Source organism: Sceloporus occidentalis, unplaced genomic scaffold (genome assembly GCF_023333645.1).
Source record: "Sceloporus occidentalis isolate IW3139 unplaced genomic scaffold, rSceOcc1.0.p SCAF_5, whole genome shotgun sequence".
Classification (NCBI taxonomy): domain Eukaryota; kingdom Metazoa; phylum Chordata; class Lepidosauria; order Squamata; family Phrynosomatidae; genus Sceloporus; species Sceloporus occidentalis.
The window spans coordinates 40788382-40813546 of record NW_028316985.1 but is presented as its reverse complement, the minus strand read 5'-3'; the positions used below and the strand labels follow the sequence as shown (position 1 = coordinate 40813546).

The 25165-nt window shown below is 39.9% G+C and overlaps 1 protein-coding gene, 1 long non-coding RNA gene and 1 other non-coding gene across 3 annotated transcripts in view; 2 read left to right on the top strand and 1 right to left on the bottom strand.

The window, feature by feature from the left end:
- LOC149312047 (solute carrier family 23 member 1-like) overlaps window positions 1–25165 on the top strand; it is a 67679-nt gene that overhangs the window by 2902 nt on the left and 39612 nt on the right. The gene's annotated exons all lie outside the window — the stretch shown is intronic.
- On the bottom strand, window positions 5078–12093 carry LOC149312049 (uncharacterized). Its single transcript, XR_016281396.1, has 3 exons — window positions 12032–12093; window positions 5579–5805; window positions 5078–5158 (listed from the first exon to the last, which is right to left on the bottom strand). It is a non-coding gene; the product is annotated as an uncharacterized LOC149312049 (long non-coding RNA).
- LOC149312048 (U6 spliceosomal RNA) lies at window positions 14607–14712 on the top strand. The gene has a single exon (XR_016281538.1). It is a non-coding gene; the product is annotated as a U6 spliceosomal RNA (small nuclear RNA).

Genomic DNA, 25165 nt, shown 5'->3' with positions numbered 1-25165 from the left:
AAGGGCGCAGCTGGCGTATCAGCCGGAGCTGATAACAAGCACTTCTGACCATCGCACTCACCTGATTTGTCATGTGAAGCAACGAATCTAGGAGCACCCCCAGACTGCGAACACAGTCCTTTGAGTAGAGTGTGACCCCTTCTAGGACTGGAAGTTGTATCCTGATGCCTGGGTTTGGAGCTGATATTGTAAGAACCTCCGTTTTGTCTGGATTCAGTTTTAATTTGTTTTCCCTCATCCAATCCATTACTGCCTTAAGACAGTCATTGAGAGGCAAGATGCCATTTGAAGTCACAGCTGAAGACCGAGACATGGAGAAATATATCTGGGTGTCATCAGCGTACTGATAACACCCCACCCCATGCCTCCGGATGATCTCTCCCAGCAGCTTCATGTATACGTTAAAAAGCATCGGGGAAAGGATGGCGCCTTGTGGGATGCCACAATTAAGCTCCTTCGTTGCTGAGCAACTGTCTCCGAGCACCACCCTCTGGAATCTGCCCGAGAGGAAGGAACGAAACCACTGAAGCGCAGTGCCTCCTATTCCTAACCTTCTCAGGCGATTCAAGAGGATGTCATGATCTATAGTGTCAAATGCTGCTGAGAGGTCCAGAAGCACCAACAGGGTCACACTACCCCTGTCGATGCCCAGACATAGGTAATCAGCCAGAGCAACCATGGCGGTCTCAACTCCAAATCCCGTCCTAAAGCCAGTTTGAAATGGATCTAGATAATCGGTTTCATCCAAGACAGCTTGGAGTTGAAGAACAACCGCTCTCTCGATCACCTTGCTCAGAAATGGCAGTAAAGAGACTGGCCTGTAGTTCTTCATATTCAAGGGGTCAAGGGAGGGTTTTTTCAGGAGCGGCCTAACTGCCGCTTCCTTCAAACAAGATGGAACGTGACCCTCTCTAAGGGATGCATTGATGATGTCCCTTAATAACACCCTCAGGGTGTCTCCCCCCTGGACGGCCAGCACAAAGGGCAAGGGTTGAGAGGGCAAGTTGTTTTCCTCACTCTACCAGGAGCTTCTCCACATCATCAGTACTTACAGATTGAAATTGATCCAGTATAACTACATCAGCGGAGTATCTGGATGTGTGCCTTCTGATGTGGGAATCACATTGTTCTGCATTACTTCCTGTTTAATTCTGGATTGTCTCATACTAAAAGACTTTCAGAAGTGCTTCCTTCTGCACAAGAGTTAGCTAAAGTGCCACTGCCATTGTCACTGAAAGATACTCTACCAGTGTCACCTTCCACTACTGCTACTGCCCTATAGCTGTTTGGCACATTTAGTCTTGATTCGTCTGAAAACTCCTGTCTGACATGAGGGACAAATCAATAACAATGTTCATTAGTATAGCCTCTTACCACACAGCAGTATGCAGTCTCACCACCATGGACATGTAGTCATGGGCTGTTTGTTTACTGATTGGCTGTGTAATTCATGATTCAAGTAACAAATCATGGATAACCCTGAAACCATGGCTTATTATGATGTGCAAACATGCCCATTAACTGGTGGTGAGAAAGTTTCACAGAGAATAGAACCTTACCTAAGTGATGTGATACTGATGTGCATTCTCTACTTCAAAATTTTATTTTTGGCTTCTTTAAAAATGTTTTTGGACTTAGGTTGCTGGAAAAAAAGATCACATGTTTCAATTATGGCCCATGGTGCTGAATCCCATCACATGATTGGAGGTCACTAAGGCCCACTAACACTGGGTGACACAAGTGCCTATTTATCTTAGTCTGAAAATGCTGATTGGATAATGCCATGTACTTTCTTTTCTTAAGAACTTTAAATGCAACCAAGAGAAAACAAAAGCTTGTTATTCTAGAAGTGAGCAAAAGATTTGTGCTTCTGCCCATGTTGTTTTCACAACTCTGATTTAGCTGCTCTGAAGTTTGTAGAAATGTGTGGCTCTGGATTTCGGTTCTAGGGTCAGGGAGGATACCTGGTCTTATGTGCCAAGTTTACAAAAAGAGTCTTTGTGCTGACCTCATGTAACATAATGACACGCACGACAGAAAACAAGATATGTCTTGTGGGATTGTTTTTAACCACAGGCATCTGTAAGTATGTTCTTTCATTGTCTGTTTGTTAGAAGGCATGCTCACAGTAGGAAGGAAACAAAAATGTCCTTACCGAATCGAGGCTTTATGTAGATGAGATTACTGCTCCAGGGCAGGATCAATTAAGCAAGGGCAGAGCTAAACACTCTTCTTCAATTTTCTGTCTTTCCATTTCCCAATGCCACCCTTCTGAATTGCATCACACGTCCTTCTTGAAATGCAGTTTCAAGATTCATTGAATCAATTATTGAGTTGTAAGTCAACATTTATCTAGTTTTTATTGATTTAACAGGTCTGCTCACAGTAAGACAAGCAATTGGTTTTATTTTTCCGTTATGCCATTGCTTATGCAACCAAAATATTTTCACCCATGCACAAGGGAGAGATCAGCTGGTTGCTAGTGGCTGCAACGTTTGTAAAAGTATAAAACCATCTTTGTGAAGACTGATCATCCTTGGTAGCCACAGAGTACTAAGTACTGTGAAAAGGGAGGAACCAGTGAACTGGATGAAGAAGGAATGGACTGGAATATTGTGAGATGGGTATGTCTATCTGCGGGAAGCAAGGTACTGAAGCACTCTACACATGATTATTACAAATCCCACTTGTTCAGGAGACCTGGTGGCTCAGTGGTTAAATGCCGGTAGTGTAGCCACAAGGTTGTGAGTTCAATCCCAGGACTCCAAGGTTAACTCAACCTGCCATAATAATAATAATAAATTTTATTTATATACCGCTTTTCCACAGATCAAAGCGGTGTACAGACAATTAAAACCATACAGTTACAGAACTCTAAGCACAATCATTCGCCTTCAAGGGTAAGCAGGGAACTGATGGCAACAGGGTAGATAACTTCATTCTTCAGGGGGGAAGGCTTGACAAAAAAGAAGAGTTTTAAGCCTCTTTTTGAATGTTTCTTTCATAGGTCGCTAAAATCAGTACCCAGATTGTTGGTGGCAATTGGTTTACAGACTGGAAACTGCTTAGAGAGGTGCTTAATTCACTGATTAGCTATATAGAAATGTACCATATATACTCAACTATAAGTCGACCTCATGTACTCTTCACTATCACTCAGCCTCAGCTGCTCTACAAATGTGTTGATTAATAGCTCCCATCATCCACAGCCACAGGTGCCAAGATCTTGGTCAGTACAACTGGGAAAAACTGCTGCTAGAGATTGTGGAGAGCCTTTGATGGAACAGAGTGGGATTTGAAGATTGAAGTGGAACTAGACAAGAAAACATAGAGATGTGAAATATTATTCTGTGGACTATAAATCCTAGAATTAGTCCAAAAAAGTAACTTTTGTAAACTAATTTTCAGAGCAGCTATCTTCTTAAAAATTATTTTAAGCAACCATCGCCGGCATGAGTTCTTGGAACAGGCTTTTAATCCTTTCGTGCTGATGTGTACTAGTTTGAGTGTAGGGTTCAATTCCCAACTTGGCCACAGAAACCCATCGGGTGACCCCAAGCAAACCCAGTCTCTCAGCCTCAGAGGATGGCAATGGCCAACCCCCTCTGAAGAAACCAGCCAAGAAAACCCCATAATAGGGTCGCCTTAGGGTTGCCATAAATTGGAAATGACTTGAAGTCACACAAGAGCAAGAGATCTCCTGTATGAAAATAGCTATTCTACTAGGATTGTTTGTTTGCTTATTTATTTATTTATTTATTGGTTTGGTTATTTTAATTAATTAAGGTGAACTTCCTTCCTTACCTTCCCGTTAATCAGCTTAATGTTTATTGCTGCTCCCATTTTAGCATTTTGGTTCAGTCACAGTTCTGTTCTCTTTGGGTTTCCCTCCTCTGTCCTGCACCTAATATATTACTTGGGAAGCTACCGAAAATTGGAGCAGCTGCTCCCCTTTTTATTGCAGGATGGGATGAGTAGAACAGATATATCTATACCAGCCCATCCCAAATGTAAACAAGGTAGAATCTCCATAATCTTTTTTTTTTTTTTTGGCTCCCTCCCTTATTGTCCCAGTGCCACCTACACCCACGTACAAATTGCCTGGTTTTGGCATTGTGGCAGCTCTTCAATTTATTCTTGCGCTCCAACCCAGAATAGTTTCAGTGACGCCAAAGCCTAAGCCCTGAAGGGAGGCAAGTACTCCAGCAACTTGCATCTTAGAGCACCAAGAGCAACTGGACAAAGAACTAATTGAAGAGCACAGGTATCCCTCCTTAACCTTGTTTTTATTTTTGTTAAAATCCTATTGAAAGGTATAACAAATACACTGCTCTTCCTCCACCACCACCCAGCCTCTGTTCATATGTGACTGTTTGGGATGCTGGCTAGGTCAATGTGAATAAGCAGGTAATGGGAACAGGTAGCTCAAGGTAGGAGGAAAGAGCCTCTTGTGGAAATAGGATCCTATTGTCATAGAATTGCAGATCAAGTGGCTCAAATGTGAGTGAACAGCATCTGAGGTGGGATGGGGGTGGCCTAGCAGAAAGCAGGGATAAAAGTTAGCAGAAAAATCCATTGGTGGGATTAAAATAATGAATTTCTAAACAGTAAATGTGAGGAGACTAATCTGAATTTCTCTGAGATAGCCTCTGGCACATTGTAGCTATGTTACTATTAGAGACATAAACATCTCTAAATTGGGTTGTGGAACTTTTTTTCTTTTCACACAAACATTTGTACATATTTGGGTACTCACTTTTAAAAATTTTCTTTTTAATACATTTTTCTTAGTGTATGTATTTTATGTACTCTCCCCACTGACAAAAGCATTATGTCACATTTTTCAAATATACCCATTTTTAAAAATGCACATTTACTTGCATATAATTTAACAAAGAAAATCGGTGAGGGGAATCTGGCTAAAAGGTATTTTCATTCATATTCTAAGAGACTATGCACTGGAGACATTAATATTAATGAATATTTCTTTTCCATCCATGGTGCAGCTATATGTTGAAATCATAATTTATGTAATACCTTTTTTTGTAATATCTTATATAATAAATTTTTAAGCAGCATATACATCACAATGGCTGTTGGTGATTTAGATGTTTTGTATAATGATGTCTTGAATTATGATGCTCCAGTCGAGGGTTATCTAAAAAATAGTAAACCAGTAAACCACTTTACAATCCAGGATAGATTATTGCACTTAGATCTCAGGAACAACAACAACAACAACAACAACAACTATTATTATTATTATTATTATTATTATTCAACCTTTCCCCTCAAATTGAGACTCAAGGCAGCTTACAATTTAAAGCAAGAACAATCAAGCTAAAACACATAGAAAGTAAACCTTAAATTAAATTAAACTATTTACAATAGTAAAACAATTCAAACATACTTTTAAAAAGATAAGAAGCAATTTAAAGAAACAGTTAACAGAATCATGAGCTGAAATACTTCCTCAGCCATGAAAAGAACAGATTCACCTTGGTTCTGCTGTTATATTTCAGTTTGACTCATGTCACAGTGTATTTGAAGGGGGAAAAGAAAAAAAAGAATAATATACCTGCGTTTGCAAGAGGCTGGGTAACAGCAAATGGTGATGCATTTATGGGTACAGAACTGGAGATTCCAGGAATTCTGACATTCACACTTCATAGTGAAGACATATTCCAGATTTGATTCTGAATTAAATTTCTTGACATTTGTGATGTTGAAAGTTCTTGATCAAAGATGGGAATCATTTGGCCCTCCAGAAACTGTTGCACTTCCAGCAGCCTTAGTCAGGTTATGCTTTTAGGGACCAAAAAAGTAGAGAAGAACAGTTGGGATATAAAATACCATCCATATGATGAAAGAATAAAATAATTAGAATTGTCTGCCTCAGGAAAAAGAATGACTAAAACACTTGTGAAATTATATATTATGTATTCATCATCTGTTGCTGCTCTTGTGTGTCTTAAGGTTGTTTACAACTTATGGCAACCCTAAGGTGAACCTATCATGGAGTTTTCTTGGCAGGATTTGTTCATTGCCATTACCTTCCCCTGAGGCTGAGAGCATGTTACTTGCACAAGGTCATCCAGTGGGTTTCATGGCTGAGCGAGGAATTGAACCCTGGTCTCCAGAGTCATAGACCAACATTCAAACTACTACACCATACTGGCTCTGTTTTAGCTCTTATTTGTCTACCTACTTTCCATTTGGCTGTGTGTACTTGTTTTGGAAACTGGCTGTTACACACATACAAGAACAGCTATTTGTGCTTTTACACATTAATCTAGGTACAGGAGAGAATTGAATTTACTCACAGCAGGTTAATGCAAATTTAACCTAAAGCCAGTGTGGTTTGAATGAGATCAAGAGCATGCTTACTGAGCTTTCAAATCTCTATGAAATTAGACTTGATCATCCAAAATATTTCAGAAGACAAATTAAAGCAGAGCGCAAAAATACCTATTAACAAAATTTTGTGTGCATGCTTTTGATGCCTAATCCTAGCTCTAAATGCTGTTCATATTCTAAAACCCACTAGTGTGCTTTTGATACATTTGAATACACAGTGAGTATGCTAACATGTCACAATAACCCATGGTTTTATTAACCATTGTTTGTTGCTTAAGCCATGGCTAACAAACAAAACATGGCATCTTTTCCTCATTTCTGGTTTGTTTCTCTCCTACTTGTTTTGTCAGCTACTGTTTCAGGGTAATACAATAACAACCAAAATCCATAAAACAGTGATACCTTTACTGGGTCAACCAAAATGCAGGGTAGATAGCTAGTGACAAGACACTATGGGAGTTTTGGAAACCACAATTTTAAGGCTTCATGTGCATTGCAGAAATAGTGCAGTTGGACACTGCTTTAACTGCCATGTCTCAGTGATATGGAATCCTGGGATTTGTAGTTTGTTGGGGGCACCAGAACTCTCTAACAGAGAAAGCTAAATATCTCACAAAACTACAAATCACAGAATTCCATAGCATTGAGCCATGACAGTTAAAGCAGTGTGAAACTGCATTATTTCTGCAGTGCAGATGTAGCCTTAGTCAACAACAAACAATTGGTTCAGATTCCAGTTTGTGGTTGGTTAATCAACCATGGCTTATTAGCTGAGGTGGATCCATGCATCACAATACATCAGCTATATACAGCACCATCATTTATCATGACATTCAGATAACACGTCATCATTACAGTCCTGTAGCAGGTTGCCAACCCCAAGAACTAAGGCAATCAGTAATAACATGGTATCTTAGGATACCAAACTCTATTAGCATGAGCAGGATTTGAGACTGGCCCAGATTCAGCATACAGCATTACAGTGGGTCCCCCATGGATACCAAAATTCATGGATGCTCAAGTCCCATTAAATACAATGGCATAGTAAAGTGGTGCCCCTTATATAAAATAGCAAAATCAAGGTTTGCTTTGTGTAATTTATATATATTTAAAATATTTCAAGCTGTGGATGCTTGAATCTCTGCATTAAAAAAATCCATGGATACGGAGGGCTGACTGTACTTGGAAATCTGTGTTTTCGTTTTACTGGAAAGAGTTGATCCCATGAAAGGAGCATTATTACAGGAGAATTACAAGATTTTTTTTAAAGTCTTCATCTCCCCCCCACTCCCATTTTTGAAATAGTGAATTACATGCCGTAGCCACATGAGATGATCTGCTGATGTTTCACCCAAGTATCATACATTATATGTGATGTGAAAAAAATATAATACCAAAGCAAAAAGGAACTCCAGCTAATTAAGCTCACTTGAAATACGCAAGCCGGCAGGACTGTGCTTTGATGGCTCAGTCATAGGGCAAAACTAACAACTGTTACATGTTGTGCTCTTTTCAGAGAGATAGCCATGTTAGTCTGTTACAGCATAAAAAGGAGAGGGCGTAAGGAGAACAAGATTTTAGTTAAAATGAACCTATTAGTCACAAAGTGCTGCTAGATTTTTCTCCCCTATTTTTCCTTTCTGTAGTGTGCTCTGTTTTTACAGTGGTCCCGAAGACTTTAATAATCATTTTGATATCATTCTCGCTCAGATTTTAAATGTAAAAAATGCTTTGAAATATTAAGTGCTTCCAGCATTCTAGCAACAGGAAAGCAGAGACAGCAATACAGAAAGTTACCTTTCGGGGGAGTAAGGAGAGAGAACTGGAGACCTATGGTGCTTTTAAAAATATTTGTCTGCACAAATATATAAGCAGTGCATATTGGAAGCAAGCTGCTTCCTAAGCAGCAGGCAGCAAATCCACTGCTGTTGTGTCAGATAATCTCCCAATTTTAGAATATGGGTCCTGCCAGGTCTCTAGGCTGCTTTTTGGCAAAGCATGGGAAAGTTACTTTTTGGCCTACAACTTCCAGAAACCTTCAGACAGTGGTCTATTTTGGCTGGAGACTTTGGGAGGTGTAGTTTCTAAAATAATGTTGCTACCAGTACTTTTTGCCTTTCTCAGTGTTACACACACACATACACCTCTGCACTTTGTGATATTATGAAGGGAAGGTGGCACATTTCTGCACTATTAGATATTTAAAAAGCCCTTTTGTTACCTCCAAGATAACCTACCTAGTTGGCTAGGTAAAACTAAAGTGTTTGGTCTATTTATGTTAACCAGAGACAGATGAATTCATAACAGTATAAATAAGGGATTCTTCTACACATTATCTGAAAAAGTACATTACCCAAGTGATGGAAGTAGTGACTCAACGCTAGCCTGTTGCATCATATTAAAGTGGGATAATGGCAACTTTATGCATAAGGTATGAAGGCATGATTAATTCATGCATTTATATTATTCCTTTGTGTTAATTTCATACTCTAATTAACTCTACCTTGGAATCCGTTTGAAGGATAAGATGCAAACAAACAGATATAACAACTTTGAGAGGGTATTCTCTATGTTTCTCTTTATTTCTAAGATCATGTTCTCTTTCTATAGCTCTCAAAAGAAGGCAGTAGTCAAAAACTAAATGAAAACAGTATAAAAGCACACAACTGCAAAATAAGTGAAATAAATTATCTAATTACAAGATCAAGGTACATACATAAAACCCAAGCTACAAAACACTGGTAGAACTCAAAATGACACACACATGTATGAAAAAAATATACAAACAACATTAAAACGTGTGTTACAACATGGTGCAATGCTAAATTAACAAAAACCATTTACTAGTGAGGAATTCTTCCTCTCATGTTCTTCTCCCAAACTAGAACATTTTAAACAATATTAAGGCCTCATTCCCACTTACAAATAAATCAGTTTGCGATCTGAATCAATGGATCTGTTCAATAGTGGAGCATGGTTCACATTACATTTGCCCCAATCTCATTTTCTTGCTGTAAAATTATCCACTTGTCATACACATTGATTAATGAATTGGTTCAAAATGGATCCTCTTCGGCCAGCTGGCAAATTTAAAGGGCAAATTTAAATCGATTCTGATCCACATCCCGTTCACACTTGCATTGAATGGATTTATTGCAAAAGATGCAGAAAAAATGAGCATCAAAAAGATGCTCTCTCTCTCTCTCTCTTTCTCTCTCTCTCTCTCTCTTCTCATATATATTGTAAATAACAGAAAAAACAAAAGGATATAAATCCGTTGGAAATATATAACTTGATGGAATATAACTTGACTTAATAAAGAAGAATGAAAAAAAGATGTACGTTAAATGGGTCTGGTGCAGGACCCTCCTCGCCAAACCGCTTCATTTAAACCACTTCAAATTGGTTAGCAAACCGGTTTATAACGTAGTGGGAATGAGGCCAAACACAACTAACATTTTTAACAATATAAATGTAACAATGTTATTGCAGCAAAAAATATACTTTCTAGGTTATTGACAACCATGATGCAATTTATACCTATGATCTATGTGCATATCTATATAAAAAGAAATGTCAATACATAGCTGTAGACCTTGTTGATAACTGTACCATACCCTTCCTCCTGTAACTGTGTTTATGCAAATCTTGTAAGCAGTCCATTAACCAATAATCACGTTGAAGCATTCAAAAGCCACAGTAAAAGACTGCAAGGAATGGTACAATAAATCAAATCAAAATCAAATAATTCTCCTATACAGTATTGTAGAAATATTTCAAGCAGCCCATAAACCAAATAGCACACAAAAGCATCCAAAAACAGTGAAGGTGAACAACTCCTTAGTGGAGTAATACAATGATTCAAATAGAAACCAATTAGGATGTCAAAACATCCAAAACTGTGGAGGTAAATGGCCCATTACCAAGTAGAAACAGTTAGATAATTACCTAGGAATTACTGTCCTACTTATCCACTACTTGATTTATTGCACAACTTCATTACCAAGACATTTACCTCTGCAGTTTTGGATGTTTTGACATGCTAATTATTCTTCCTGCAAAAAGAATGAATCTTGGAAGGTCCCATCAGTGCATCCCTAGTGTGTCACAGCTGTGGGTGTCTGGGGCTGCTTAGGGACTGCCAGCTGTCCAAATGCTCACCCAGAGCTGCCAGTGGGTGACTGGGCAAGTGAGCCACCAGGGAAGGCAGGAAGAGTGCATGTGTGTTTGCCCCTCCTTACCCAGTGCCTTGGTTGGCTCATGGTGATTGGAAAGGAGGGCCAAGCATGCATGCACCCCTCCCTCCTTCCCCGTTGCCTTGGCTCGCTTGGACCAGAGCACCAGGGCAGCAGTAAAGGAGGGAGGAGCAGGGGGCATCTGCTTGTCCCCCCTCTGCCACCTTAGCTCCCTCGAGAGCCGCAGTAGCGGCACATACACCCCATAATGGAAGGAGGGACTAACAGGGTGTCACCCCTCCTCTGAAGGGTCACCTGGTACGGTCTGTACCCCTACACCCTTTACAGCACTCACTCCCTTGAACTACAGCATTAAAGCTCTCAAACAGAGAATTCTAAGCACCCACCAAACTACAAATCTCAGGATTCTGTAGGCTTGAGCTAGAGCAGTTACAGTGGCATCACACTGAAATAACTATGTAGTGTAGCTACACTCTTAACTCAGTGATCCCCAAACTTTGGTCCTCTAGATGTTTTTGACTTCAGCTCCCAGAATTCCTAACTGTTGACTCACCTGGCAGGGACATCTGGGAGTTGAAGTCCAAAACACTTGAGGGACGAAAGTTTGGGAATCACTGCTCTAACTGTTAGCAAGAGCCAATGGAATGAACTAGAGTCCTCCACACAGCAATGTTCTGATGAAGGCTTCTCCTGTCTATCTAATCCAGTATCTAATCTCCCTCCTCTCCGTAACTACATCTCATAACTACTTTGAGCCCTTTCACAATAAAGCTTCCTTCCTCTGCTTCTCATGGCTATGACTTTACTGGGCTTGCTGTAAGAAAGCTTTCAATGTAACAGCCTGGGACCCAGCAGAGTCATTGGTACGCACTAATGGTCCCATGCTGTTTTGTCAAGAGCCTTCTTACAGCAAGTGCAATAAAGTCATAGACATGAGCACCAGAGGAAGGAAGCTTTGTTGTGAAAGGGCTCAAAGTCAGGTACCAGAACAGGAACCGCAAAGGACCGGAGGCATGAGATGTAGTTATGGAGAGGAGGGAGATTAGATATTGGATTAGATAGACAAGAGGAACCTTCATCAGAATATTGCTATGTGGAGGACGCTAGTTCATTCCATTGGCTCCTGCTAACAGTTACAGTGTACACTTACACTACCTAGTAGTCATTTTACTCTGATGCCAATGTAACTGCCATGGCTCAAGCCTATAGAATCCTGGGATTTGTAGTTTGGTAAGGTGCTTAGAATTCCATTTGAAAACTCTAATGCTGTAATTCAAAGAAGTGAGTGCAATAAAGTGCTTTAGCAGAAAACTCTAAGTGCCTCACCAAACTACAACTCCCAGGAATATGTAAGAGGGACCCATGACAGCTGAAATGACATTAGACTAATATAACTGTTCCATGCAGATACATCCATAGTCAGCCTTCCACGCCAACTGAGTGTACTCATTCCACAATTTTGTTGTTTGGTGGAATACCTCTCATGCAGTCCTAATACATCAAGTCCTCTGCAGCCTCCTTCATGTGCATGGAAGTTGCTGTTTTAGCTACATAAAGACAGGCATTCAGTGGAGAGAGTTTACTCTTTAACATATGTTATATTATTAGTGAGTTTGTTTTCTACTGCTCCAAGGAACAGAACCATGGACCATTGGATTCAAATGACAAGAAATGAGTTTCCACCTAGACATTAGAAAGAATTTATTTACTGTAAGAGACTGCCTCAGAGGGTGGTGAACTCTCCTTCTTTAAACAGTGTTTGGATGAGTCTCTTTCACCAGTACATGGTAGGCCTTTCCAGTCCTTATGATTCTGTGTGTCAAGATGGGGAAGGACAAACCAGGGGAGATGGAGCAGGATAGAGGCAAGAGAGAATCTGTTATATGTTATTCAGTATGACAGGTTGCTCAAACTGCCAGAGCAGGAGTGGGGATCCTTAGGCGCCGGGTCCCTAGCCAACTTTCAGGGGTTCCCTGCACAGCCATTTCTCCATGATGCTGGTACTGTTATTTAGTAGTTTCTCACCTTTTACACAGTTCCTTCTTCCCTTCTAAAAGATTTGAAAGATTTCTCCTAAGATTTAGTTGGCTGGCAAGAAAAACTTTAAATTGAATGTGTTGTGGTTTTTGGTGTTACCCTTTGGAACCATGCACAAGTCAGTACGTAGAATGCAGCCTCCATGAATGTCTCTGAAACTGAATTTGTGTCTTGAGCTAAAAGAGGTTTTCCCATCACAAAGGACAGAATAATTGATTTGGGATACTGGCTGATCCTGTTCAAGCTGCCTTATATGACTTAGGAGGAAAAGCTCCAGCTTGGAGGTCTAACTCAGCTCTTGAGTGGTGCTTTTATGACCTCAAAAAGGATCTGGAGGAGTCCCCCTCCACACTTTCAAGTAGAAACAGAGCAGGAATAGGGAATTCAACAGATTTCTTAGTCTGGGGTCCAGACTGAAAAGCCCAGAACACTGGTAATGCAGGAAAGAAGTATCAAAGGCTTCCAGATGGTGTCACAACAATTTCAGAGATACTCCACCCTCCTACATAGAGCATCAGACCTAAATCTTCAGGAAGCCAACAAATATAACAGATGCCAAATATAACCACCAGCTGCCCCATGTCCTTGGGATTCAAGTAATGGTCTCCACAGCACATGACACAGAAATTTAGTCTGTTGAGTGTCTAGATCAGGGGTAGGCAACCTGCGGCCCGCGGGCCGGATGCGGCCCAGCAAGGCCTTGGGACCGGCCCCCGCCCGGTCCTGCCGCCGATTACCGCCGGGGCCTTTGGGGGGCAATTGTCTATAGAAGCCTCAGAAACATGCATTTATATTAACATTTTTTTTAAAATCTGCAAATTTTTTCACGTGTCCTCCATTTTTTTTAAAAAAGTGTCTTCCATTTGAAAATTTTGTCCTACATTTGTCCTGGTTTATTTATATATTTATTTTTTTAAAAAAATATTTAATTATTTATTTTTTGGCTTCGGCCCCCCCAGTTGTCTGAGGGACAGCAACCCGGCCCCCGGCTCAAAAAGGTTGCCTACCCCTGGTCTAGATTGTAATGGGTCTAGAAAGCTAACATAGAAGTTCACCCCATTAACAAATAAGCCGGCTTACCACTTCCAGCTTGAATTCAATATCCGAGATCCCCCCAGATGTTATCATACCCCAGATGTTACCATGCTGCCTTTCTACCCAGGATGCTGCCACCCAGATGCATCCAAGTTTGAAGCCTTGCTCAACCAGCACTTTTTCTAAGTTGGGAACATGCAACTTCAAAAATTGGCCAGCTGAACGAGGCTTCAACCCAGGATGCATCCAGGTGGCAGCATCCCAGCTACATAGACGGTGATTTAGGTATGATAACATCCGAGGGCATCTTGGATCCCGAATTCAAGCCAGAAGAGTTAAGCTGGCTCATTGTTAATGGGATAAGCTCCATACACAATACCTTAAACTTGCTGAAAGAAAAGCAAGATACAAACACAATAGAATAGCAAATAGTTGGCCTAGGATCTTTTGCTCTTGCTCTCTTACCAACCTCCAGATACCCTGTAACATGTACTCTCTTTTCTCCTCCATCTTTAGCTTGCCACCATTGGCAGTCCTTAGAGCTTTTTGTGGCCCCTTGTGTATTCAAAACCACAGTTGAATGCCTTGGACTAGTGTCATTTGTCAGTCTCTGGTTCGTTTCTGTTCCAAAGCAACATAAATCTGTTTTCACAAGTTCTGGAATCAGTCTGTGGAAGAGAGAGTGAGGAGGTTCTGTCAAACCCAATAGTTACAAAAAAGGGGCTAGAAAGCCTGCAACTCTGAGATACATAGGTATGTACATGTGTGTTTGAACAAAATATATAGAGTGGATAGAAACAACAATAAACAATATAACATATAAAAATGTATAACATAGAAATCAATAATTAATCAAAAAGTGATGACAAAGTCCAATTATGTAATTATAAGATGGCAAATGATAAAAAGTCTAATTCCCCCCCAAAATGGCAGTCAACAAAAGTGATTACAAAATGACAAGTACTAAATAAAAAGATCATTAGAATATGTGTGTTGACATCCTAACTGCTGGAAATGGAATGAAACAGAAAAAATGAGCATCGCCCTTGTGCAAGGATGACATGCATTCCATATTTTGTATAGATTAAATCAGTTTTTGAAATTGTGTCAACTTTTTGTTAAGGTACTTTGTTAGGCAGAGAGGAAGATGGCAAAAAAGCTGATCCATGTCTTAAATAAAAATATGCATTAATTCAGCTAAAGTTTTCATCTTCAGCTGATGAGATGAAAGAGGAGTAGCAGGACTGGACCTTTTTCTTCTTTGTTAATATAAATTAAGCAATGTCTTGATCAGATGCTTTCTAAGAAAGTTTTGCTAATGAATATTAGGATGAAAACACTGTCTAGCCATTCTGAGGAATAACCCAGCTAGGTGATCTGACTACAGCAAAATATATTACCGTATATACTCAACTATGGCGGGTTATAGACCGCCACTTGGGACGTCCGAACGTGTCGCGGTGCTAATGGCGTTGCGAGTGCGCCAGCAGCGCCTCGCGACGTCATTAGGGCACCGCAGAAAGAAGCCCCATTTTGGAGCTTCTTTTTTGCTCCGCAAGGGAGCCGCGCAGTGTGGCTGCGACGGCTCCCTTACGGAGCAAACGGCGGCGGCGGCAGACCGCCTCAAAGCAGCAGTCTATAACCCGCCTATAAGTCGAGAAATTTATGCCCCAAAATGGACGCCAAAATCAAGGATCGACTTATGGAAGGGTCAATAGGTTACTACAGCTGATAAAGTTCATTAAAAAAGTGCCCACCTTCCTCTGTAGCCAAGTAAACAGTCCCCATTTGAGTCCCGGTGCCAGCAGCCTCTCCTCTCTCTGCGAGTGTGTGTGAGTGAGATCCTTCAGCCCTCCCTCGCAGCTGGAGCTAACAAGCAGCTCCTGAGGAAAGGGAGAGGGATGCAGAGAGAGGGAGCATGCCCAGGCTTGCACCCCGTTTTGCAAACCATGGGTCTGGAAATGCTGGGGTTAAAGGCAAGGCTGGGGTCTTCCTTTTCCCCCCCTCCAAGTCATGGGTCTGGAAATGCTGGGGTAAAAGGCAGGGCTGGGGTCCTCCTTTTTTCCCCCTGCAAGCCATGACTCTAGAAATGCTGGGGTTAAAGGCAAGGCTGGGGTCCTCCTTTTTTCCCTGGAAGCCATGGGTCTGGAAATGCTGAGGTTAAAGGCAAGGCTGGTGTCTTCTTTTTTTCCTGCAAGCCTTGAGTCTGGAAATGCTGATGCAAAGAGGTGTGTGTGTATGTGTATGTATGCACCCAGACTTGTTTCCCCATGCTGATACTGTGACCCTTGAGAGAGGTTCAGAGAAAGAGGGAAGTGGTGCTTTGTTGAGATCTTTTGTAACATGCCCTCGACTTATCCACGGGTCATATCAAAATCCATGATTTTGGCCTCAAAAACTGCCCTTGACTTATACATGAGGTCGACTTATACATGAGTATATACGGTAGCAATGTTTATTAATCTGGCAAGTTGGTGACAAGATCTTGTCTTATTAAGTCTGAAACGTAGCTCTGATACTGTAGATGCAACATTCACATTCTTATCTAACCATTATCCATTTTGTCATTATTGTCTTGGTCATTAAGTTTATTGACCTTGGTGGATTATAATAATCTGTTGAATTGATTGGTAACTACTTGTGTAATATCTTTCTTATAAGAAATAACTTGCCTTTCATCATAATTGCTGATCAGTATGTTACAAAGCAGTCAATAAATGTTAAACTTTAACTGGTTTCTGGTGATTTCCACCCTCACCTGCTCATATCATACTGAGAAACTGAGTTGATTGAGACACACATTTGCACCCAGAAAGCAGGGAGGCTGTCAGAGGTGGGGGTCCCATCACAAGTAAGTAATCCTATCATAATATTTACAGTTTAGGCAATTTTCTAAACTGTCTAATTCTTGGTGTATAATCTTATGTCATGATCATCTATCTAATTTCCATTTGTGGACTTAGAGATGAAGTGGAGTGAAGCGAAAATAACCACTGATGGGTTACAGAGAATCATGTGGTTTAATGGTCTGAGTGTTGGACTAGGGCTCAAGAAGGCCAGGGTTTGAATCTCCACTTGCCATTGAAATCCACCAGCTGATTTTGGGTAAGTTATACTCTCAGCCTCTGAGGAAGACAATGGCAAACCCCATCTGAACAAATCTTGCCAAGAAAATGGCATGATATGTTTGCCTAAAGGTTGCCATAAGTCTTAAATGCATACAACCACCACCATCACCACCAGAAGGATTAAATTTAAGTAGATTGGCACAGTGGGGCACTGATGCATTAGATGTCTTGCTTCCCAAGACATGAGATCAAAGTCTGATATTTGAGGGATGCTGTGTGGCTCTTTTCTCTGAGTATTTGTTTCTCTCTAGCTGCTCCATGTTTTCCCGCTTCCATTGGTTGCTGTTGCTTCTACAAATCTATGGTAGAGAAAGAAGCCAAGCAGTATGGCAAGCAAACATATTTGTGCCTCTCAAACCTTGATTCCAGCATGCTGGTGGGCTGGAGTGGTGTGAGTAACTCACGTGCCAGTCATTGGGAAAGCTAAGTTCTACTGCTATCCAGCAAGGAAGCCCTCTTTCTTCTATTTTATATCATGCTCCTGGAGGGCATAAACTGACCCTTGGGTAAACCCAGAACCTTGCTTATTTCCTTACAATAAATGTGTGTAGAGAAATGGAATGTAATCACAGGTCAGGTTTTGCAAATATCCTAATGGTTAATCAAGGAGCAGTCCAGAATGTCTGCTAGTTTAAAAATTTGTGTGGGAGGCAGATTTGATAATTACTGTAACTGATAGTCGGTGGAGCAAAAGTGGATTACCCAACTCTATCCAATTAAAAGAGATTGGCTATCTTCCTCCTTCTAAGATCCAATCCATGATCCTCAGATTTAGGAGAAACATAATGTAAAGATTCTTGAAAGTACCTTATTTATTAAATGGAATGAAAGCTCCAGTTGTACGGGCTTGGTTTCCATTATACTGTTGCTCAATGAAAAAAACAATATAATAAAATAAAAGGGCCTTGCATCCTTCAAAATTGATTCAACAGGGAGAAGGGTGCACAGAAATTAGGCAGAGGCACCATCAGTCAAGAGAGCCCTTTCACCTAAGGAAAATACTTCCTATACCTGATCCATTGGGCCGTAAAGTAGGAGCGGAAAACAAAAATGTGTCCACTAACATGGTACTGAGAGCCAGTGTAGTGTAGTGGTTTGAGCATTGGATTTGGACTATGGAGATCAGGATTTGATTCCCCACTTGGTCATGGAAACCCACTGGATGACCCTGGGCAAATCACACATTCTCAATCCTAGGAAACCTCATAATAGGGTTACCATAAGTTGAAAACAACTTGAAAGCACACAACAAAACATGATACTAGTAAGGAAAAAGCACTCCCATTTGAAGGTGTAGTTTAATAACTGCTTTTATAGGTTTTGTACCTGCTGCTTTGAATTTCTAATGGAATCTTACACTGCTTCTTCATTTATTTTTAAACTATTACATTGTAATTGGGGATTTATGTTTTTTAATTTTGCATATAACTGGATTGTTCTTGAGTTTTTAGGCGCAATTATGTCTTAGATTTTGGTACTGTTTGAGCTGGAAGTTTTTAAATAATAATTATCTGTTTAGTTTGGTTCTGCTTTCTTCAGTTGCTAACGGGCTAAACTTTTGGCTGTGAGACCTAGGAAATACTGGACATGATTTTGTTTGAGTATTTGACAATTCTTTACAAGCCTTCAGGCTTCTCCACTTGGAAGTGTAATCTATTTTATTCCTTGTCTTGCCCATTCATTTAAATTAATTTTGACATATGCTGGTCCTATATTCCTATATGCTGGTCATAGACATAATAAAGACTGAATTAAATTGGACTGGACTGGATTGATTTGTTTGTAGGCTGTAACCATCCCACTAGTACTTGTGGTTGCTCTCTATGGAGTTCTCGGATGTCCTCTTTGTAGCCTAGCTCAGGATCTGCTCAGTTCCAAGGTTACAGAGGTCATCAAAGTGCAGCCCTGGGACCATATGTGCCTCCCAAGGCTATTTTTACAGCCAGTGGCCCCTCCCAGGACACACTTTTCCTGGCAGAAAAGCATAAGCTGTCTTTCCTGGAAACCTTCAGAAGCTGTGATTCATCATTTAAACAGGTATCAATCGCACTCCTCCAGCTCCCAGTTTAACCTTTTCAAAGAAACAGTCTTTAAAACCAGAAATGGATTTCTGGCCACAGTGTTGTAACTATGGGGATGGGCAAAATGAGGGCAAATTGCCCCCCACACTCCACAAAATAAATAAATAAATAAAAATTTACTTCCCTAATAAAATTCTCTTTCCTGAATTTCTAGCATTGCAGACAGTGGGGCACCGAAAATCATTCACTCCTAAAACTCTTCTATTTGTTGGATATTACTATCTATGTTTTGTGGCATGTTTCAGCTAGCTCTGCCAGTCCTCCATCCTGGTCTCTCTGTATGGAGCAAAACAGAACCCTCTGGGAGTGAAAGGTCTTTTAGGCTCTTAGAGTCAGCACCCTGGCAATAACATTCACACTCTTCTGCCAGTTTCTCCCAACTCACTTTCAGACATAATGTGAAACTGCAACTTAATGCTATATGTGAAAGACTCTTTTGTCCAAGGTTCTCCCAGGTAAACATAAGAAGTGATACTTGTATGACTTCCCTAATTGCAGAGGGAGTTGGGAGGGACAGTAATAACTCCTTCCCATATGTGGAATTCTCTCTGATGAACTGGTGGAGTTTGAGCATCCCTTTAAATTTCTACAGAACCACGTGTTTTATGGAGAGGTTCTTGGCTGTGATTCCAAAACCAAGAACTCTTGAAATCTTGCCAGTATTTTCTGGAGTAATTTATTACTCTGCCTAAGGCCTTGGCTGTGAAGGTAGGGTTTGATACAGAAAGGTTTCTTCTCATGGTCCTTTCCATAAGGTCACATTATGTATATGCTGCCTGACAGAACTGATTTTTTAGAATAGAGACACCCAGACAACCTTGTGGGAAGAATCTGGACACATTAATTCACAATATTGGGTCAACCTGTGTGAATCCAGGACTAGAGTCTAGTCACTTGAAGAACCATAGGTAAGCGTGGCTGTGTATGTCTGTTTTCCCTTCCAAGGATGGGGAGTCCAAGATGAATGATGACAAACATATTTGGAATACATTATTAAATTGCTGGGGTCACCATAAGTCAACAGGTGACTTACACACATGCTTTTTAGGCCTAAATACATAAAGGCACCAGAAGCTAAGCAGGGTCAGCTCTAGTTAGTACTTAGATGGGAGATTACCAACAAATGCCAGGTGCTGTAGGCTTTATGTCAGAGGAAGGAACTGGCAAAACCACCTCTGAGTATTCCTTGATTAAGAAAACAATGAAATTCATGGGGTTCACATAAGTTGATAGGTGACTTGAAGGCACATACACGCACAGACATGCTTTGTTTACTAGGAATGGCACATAGTGCACACTGTTATTTTCTATGGATATTTTCTTACTCAGGAATTTGGATGTACTGGATGGATAACTCAATCTGTTTTCAGCCCATGTTCCTTTGATACATGCACAGTTTTAAGTCTGTTCCATCCTATTTTCTGCACTGTACAGAGAGAGAAAGAGAGAGTGAGAGACAGAGAGAGAGAGTTCACCATAGTACTATGATGTAACCATGGCATTATCTGATAGTGATGAGGCACTATCTGATAGGGGTGTTCCTTAGGTGCACTCTTCATGGTCATTTAGCTTGTAAATGCCCTTTATCTACCCAAAGAAGTTTATTATTTGTTCATTCTTCCTCATTAGGTGTGCATCTGTTTATCACATTACACTAAGATTTTTTCCCCTATTTTTCAACTTTTAGCAAGCATTAGGTGAGGCCTTCCTCTGAGATCCATATAGTCTGGCTAACAAAGTGGTATTCTGAACTTATAACTCCAGAGGCATATCACGAAAGTAGAGCTGGGAAATGTATGAATCTCCAGAGATTTGCCTTTAGTGCTGAGAATAGCACTAAAAAGATTTGATCAAGCTCTTAACCTTAGCTAGCATACTCAGTGGTGAGGGAGGATAATAGCTACTGTCCAGCAACATTTGGAAGGTCATGCAATCTTCATTCTTACAGCATGGCCTCAGCCATTTATCTACAACCAAAGCACCCCCTTCTGTTACCTCCACACTTTGTGGAGCTAAAACAGGTGGAAATTCTTTGTCTTTTTTTTACTACTTAATCTAGACCCTTTCCTTTGTTTTGCTTTCCCTTTTATCATTTAATGATTGCCTGAAAGTGTGCTTGCTGATTTTCCATGTACTTAGGTATAAAGGAATGACTTATTGTGGATTTACCATCTGGAAATTCTACTTCCTCCAACCATTCCTGAATTGTGTTCCTTTCATGAGTATCAAGGCTTACAGCTGTACAATCGAGTAAACTAGTCCCATTGCTTAGAGCAGTGGTTCTTAACCTTTTCTTTGCCACGAGCCTCCTTTAAATAACTTTTGTTGCCAGGAGCCACCTAGACTTAACTCAGGATTGAAAACCCTGAAGTGCATCAAATATTTACTTAAAGTTGCTCATTAAGGGTTTTCAAATTTGTAGAGAAGGGAGTAATAAATAAATGCACATACTCTTATTATAATTTTAACTGAATGATTCCATGCAAATTTAATAATAATAATAATACCTCTTGCACATTGAAACATGGCCTAATTTGCTCATTAATTTTAATTAATTAGAAGGCTGCTGTTGCATTTCATTGACACGTCTTGTTATATCGAACCTAATAGCTGAAGTTTGTATTCTGAGTTCTGACTCTACATTTTTCTTATGGTTTCTATAATTATTTTTAAGATAAATGAGAGTAGAGAATTTTTTGTATGTTGTATCTTACCAATAAAGGTATCAATATTTTTATCACCCTTTCTGATAGTTCTGGAAAATTTGCTTGTTCCTTAAACTGCCATTTCAGAGCACCATCCATAGATACAATTGGCCCTCTGTAGTCACAGATTCTGCATCTACAGCTTGGAAAATATTTATGAATACAAAAAACAAACTTTGATTTTGCCTTTTTATATAAGAGACAACATTTTACTACTCCATTGTATATAACGGGACTTGACCATCCACAGGTTTTGGTTTCCACCGGGGAGGAGGGTGTTCCTGGAAGCAAACCACAGTGGATACCAAGGGCCCACTGTATTTCTAGGAGCTTTTCTTCCTGCTGCTGTGAGTCCCGCTAGTTCATGTGTGTTAACTGAAAATGGATCTCAAGTTTTGCTGGCATCAGGAGCAGGAAAACATTCATGGAAACTATGCTGCAAATCTTTCAAATGTTGTGTGTGGTTTCCCAGTATTTGTTATTACAGTAGTTCAGAAATGTTAAGCGTGTACCTCACTGCATTTTCATTGTTACAACCAGTTGCGGTCTTTTAAACCATTTTCTTACTTTCCTGAAGCTCCTGGTTCTTGCTTTTGAAAAAAAAAAAGTTATGCGCTTTGTGGCATCATTGACCTTTGTGTGCTCTTTGTGGCACATTATTTATGTTTAGTATGTATTGAGATGTCTTCATAATTTTGACAGTTTCATGGCCTCATTAGACAATACACCATTAACACAACACACACTGTGGTAGTTACTTGTCTTCTGGGCCTGTACGCATGAAGCCAATCAACAGATATTCCTTGCTATAACAGCAGCATTTTTAAAGATGACTTCATTTTACTTTGAACAGGGTGCACCCTCATCAACATTTTAAGTATTTTTACATTTCAGATTTTGCCAGTGACCCATCCTGAAGCGCAGCCAAAATGTATTGTTATGAAATTCACTGTAGTAACATTGAAAAGTCACTTTACCTGACAATAATCAAACACTTTTATTCACATAAATTGAAGAAGAAATGCAACCATTTTTAATAACCCGCAGTTATCATTCCAAAGTCCACCAAAACACTCACTCACACTGACTGGCTCCAATTCTCTTTTCTAATGAACACAGTCTTCCTTTTATAAATGAATATCTTTGAGGACATTCTTGACACAGCTACAGAATTCTGGGAAGCAATAGACGGTCCAAGAATGTGGTGCAACACAACATGAGCAATACTAGAGTTCAGTACAGCTATGAAGGTGGCTACCAGCTGTATGTGTGGTAGCAAAAAAATGTCACCTGCTTTCTTTCAGCCACTCAGGATCATTCACTTGTATGATCTCACTGAAGTGTGGATCATCTGTTAGACCAAACTCCCTCTGGTATTATTATTCCTATTTAATTATGTTGGAAGCCTTCAAGGGAATCTGATCATGTAATAAAAATCAGTCCCAAAAAAATCCCAACTTATCCAGGCAGTTTGCCCTCTGTCATATCTGTATTCAAGTAAACAGTCGCAAATTATTGATGCCTGACTCTTTCAGCATTGAGTGGAATAGTTACTCAAATATTGAGTGATTCAAATATTATTAGAGATTTTGGGAATTTCCCCCAGCTATTAATTGGGAAGTAAAAGAAAATACCCAGTGCAGTTGTAGCCAATTGATAGACTAGGTATAAATTCTGTGACTAATTTTTCTTAAATCTTAGCTATTCCTTGTGTAAACAAGTCCCATATCCTATAAATTCCTCTTCCCTTCTATTTCTGAAATTGACATAATTTACTGTCATCATAAAAGAAAAGTGATAAAGAAAAGGGCATATAGGAGACAAATCTGGTGACAAGATATGTGTCCAGCTATTCCAGATGTTAAGTGAGGTTTGCAGCCATGGATTATTGAGTTCTATAATTTCTTAGTTTGTAAAACAGAAGTTTAATTTCTGGTGAGAAATCGTCTTGTATTTCAAGACTGAGTGGTGGTGTCCTATCTAATAATTTGAGCAATTTGCCTCAATTGGAAAGCTGTGAAATATAGGTCAAGATCTAATATTGCCTGCCCTCCATTTTTAGAAGCATTATGTTGGGTGGATTTTCTAAATTTGTTTTTTTTTTTTAATTTTGGAAGATGGATTTATTAATAAGGTTTTGTCAAGCTTTAAACCTTGTCTGGGAAAGGTGAAGAGGAACAGTTTGCAAAATGAAGAAAAGTTGTAGAACTAAAAACATTTTTGTAAGCACGATTTTTTTCTAGTTGAGATGATTTTAGCATGTCCCATGATTGTATTTTAAACTTTATCCATTTAGTGACCAGATTATAATCTCTGGGGATAAACTGACCTAAATCCTGGGTGATTACATAATCCAGATATAGAAAGCTCAATGGCTGAATTGGAAGACCAGACATAGCTGTCCACACTTCTTGCTGGTGAGCTGAAGATTTCACACACATCATTCTAGATTTCAGATAGTTAATTCAAATTCCAGTGTGAACATAAAAATTTCTTAAAGTTGATTTAATAGCCGGAAAAGAACATTTTGGGCTATCCATGTAAATTAAAACATCATCTGCATATAATTCAGTTTTATGACAATTACCATTTATAGTGTGGGAACTGCTGGAGGAGGACCCTGTACTTGCCAAGGAGAGAGCTACAGGAAGGCTAACTACAACACTGAAAGTGTCTGTAAATGTTTGGGTAATTACTTTCATTCTATGCTTTCTTTGTTGCAGTATGTTCTGGAACAAGCTCCCAAGGGACTTGAGGGGGTGGATGTGAGGGAGGTGGACTAGGGGAGTGGAACTGAGAAAGGGTAATGCCTATTTATTCTTAGTCTAAAACAACAATTGGTATAAATATTAGGGTGTCAAACAGCTACTGGGTGGCAGCAGTAGTGGCAGATGACATGGGTGGAGGATCTTTCTGAGACAACAACAGTGACACCATAGCTAATGCTGGGTTAGTACTGCACAGAGGGAGGCAATGGTGAACCCCTCTTGAGACTCTCTTACCAAGAAAACCCTATGATCTCACAAACCAAAATGGAACAAAAGTCAGGAATAGGAGACAAATGTTGTTGGGCTAACAGAGCAGAACAGAGGGCAACTACAAATACCGATATGGTTAATGGTACAACATTACAGCCAAGCTGTAGATGTGCTCAGAAGTGGAGGGAAAGTCTGAAGCTGTACAACACATATAGGAACATGGAATGTGAGAAGCATGAATCAAGGGAAGCTATAGTAAAACAAGAAATGAAGCATATATAAACATAGCAATATTAGGGTTAAACAAGCTAAAATGGACAGGGCTGTCCATGTGTACAGTATAATAAAAGATTGTCGGGAAAAATTGGACTAAGAAATAGAAATGAAGCAGGGGAACCATTGATAGACTTTTGTGGGGCCAACCATCTGTTCATCACAAACACATTCTTCATTCAACCAGAGAGGAGACTGTACACATGGACATTGCTGGATGGCCAATTTAAAAATGAGATAGACTACATAATTGGAAAGAGAAAATGGAGAAGGTCCTTTCTCTCTGCAGAAATGATGTCAGGGGCAGACTGTGGCACAGACCATGAGCTACTAATATCCAACATTAGAATATAGCTAAAAGAGAACACTAATCTA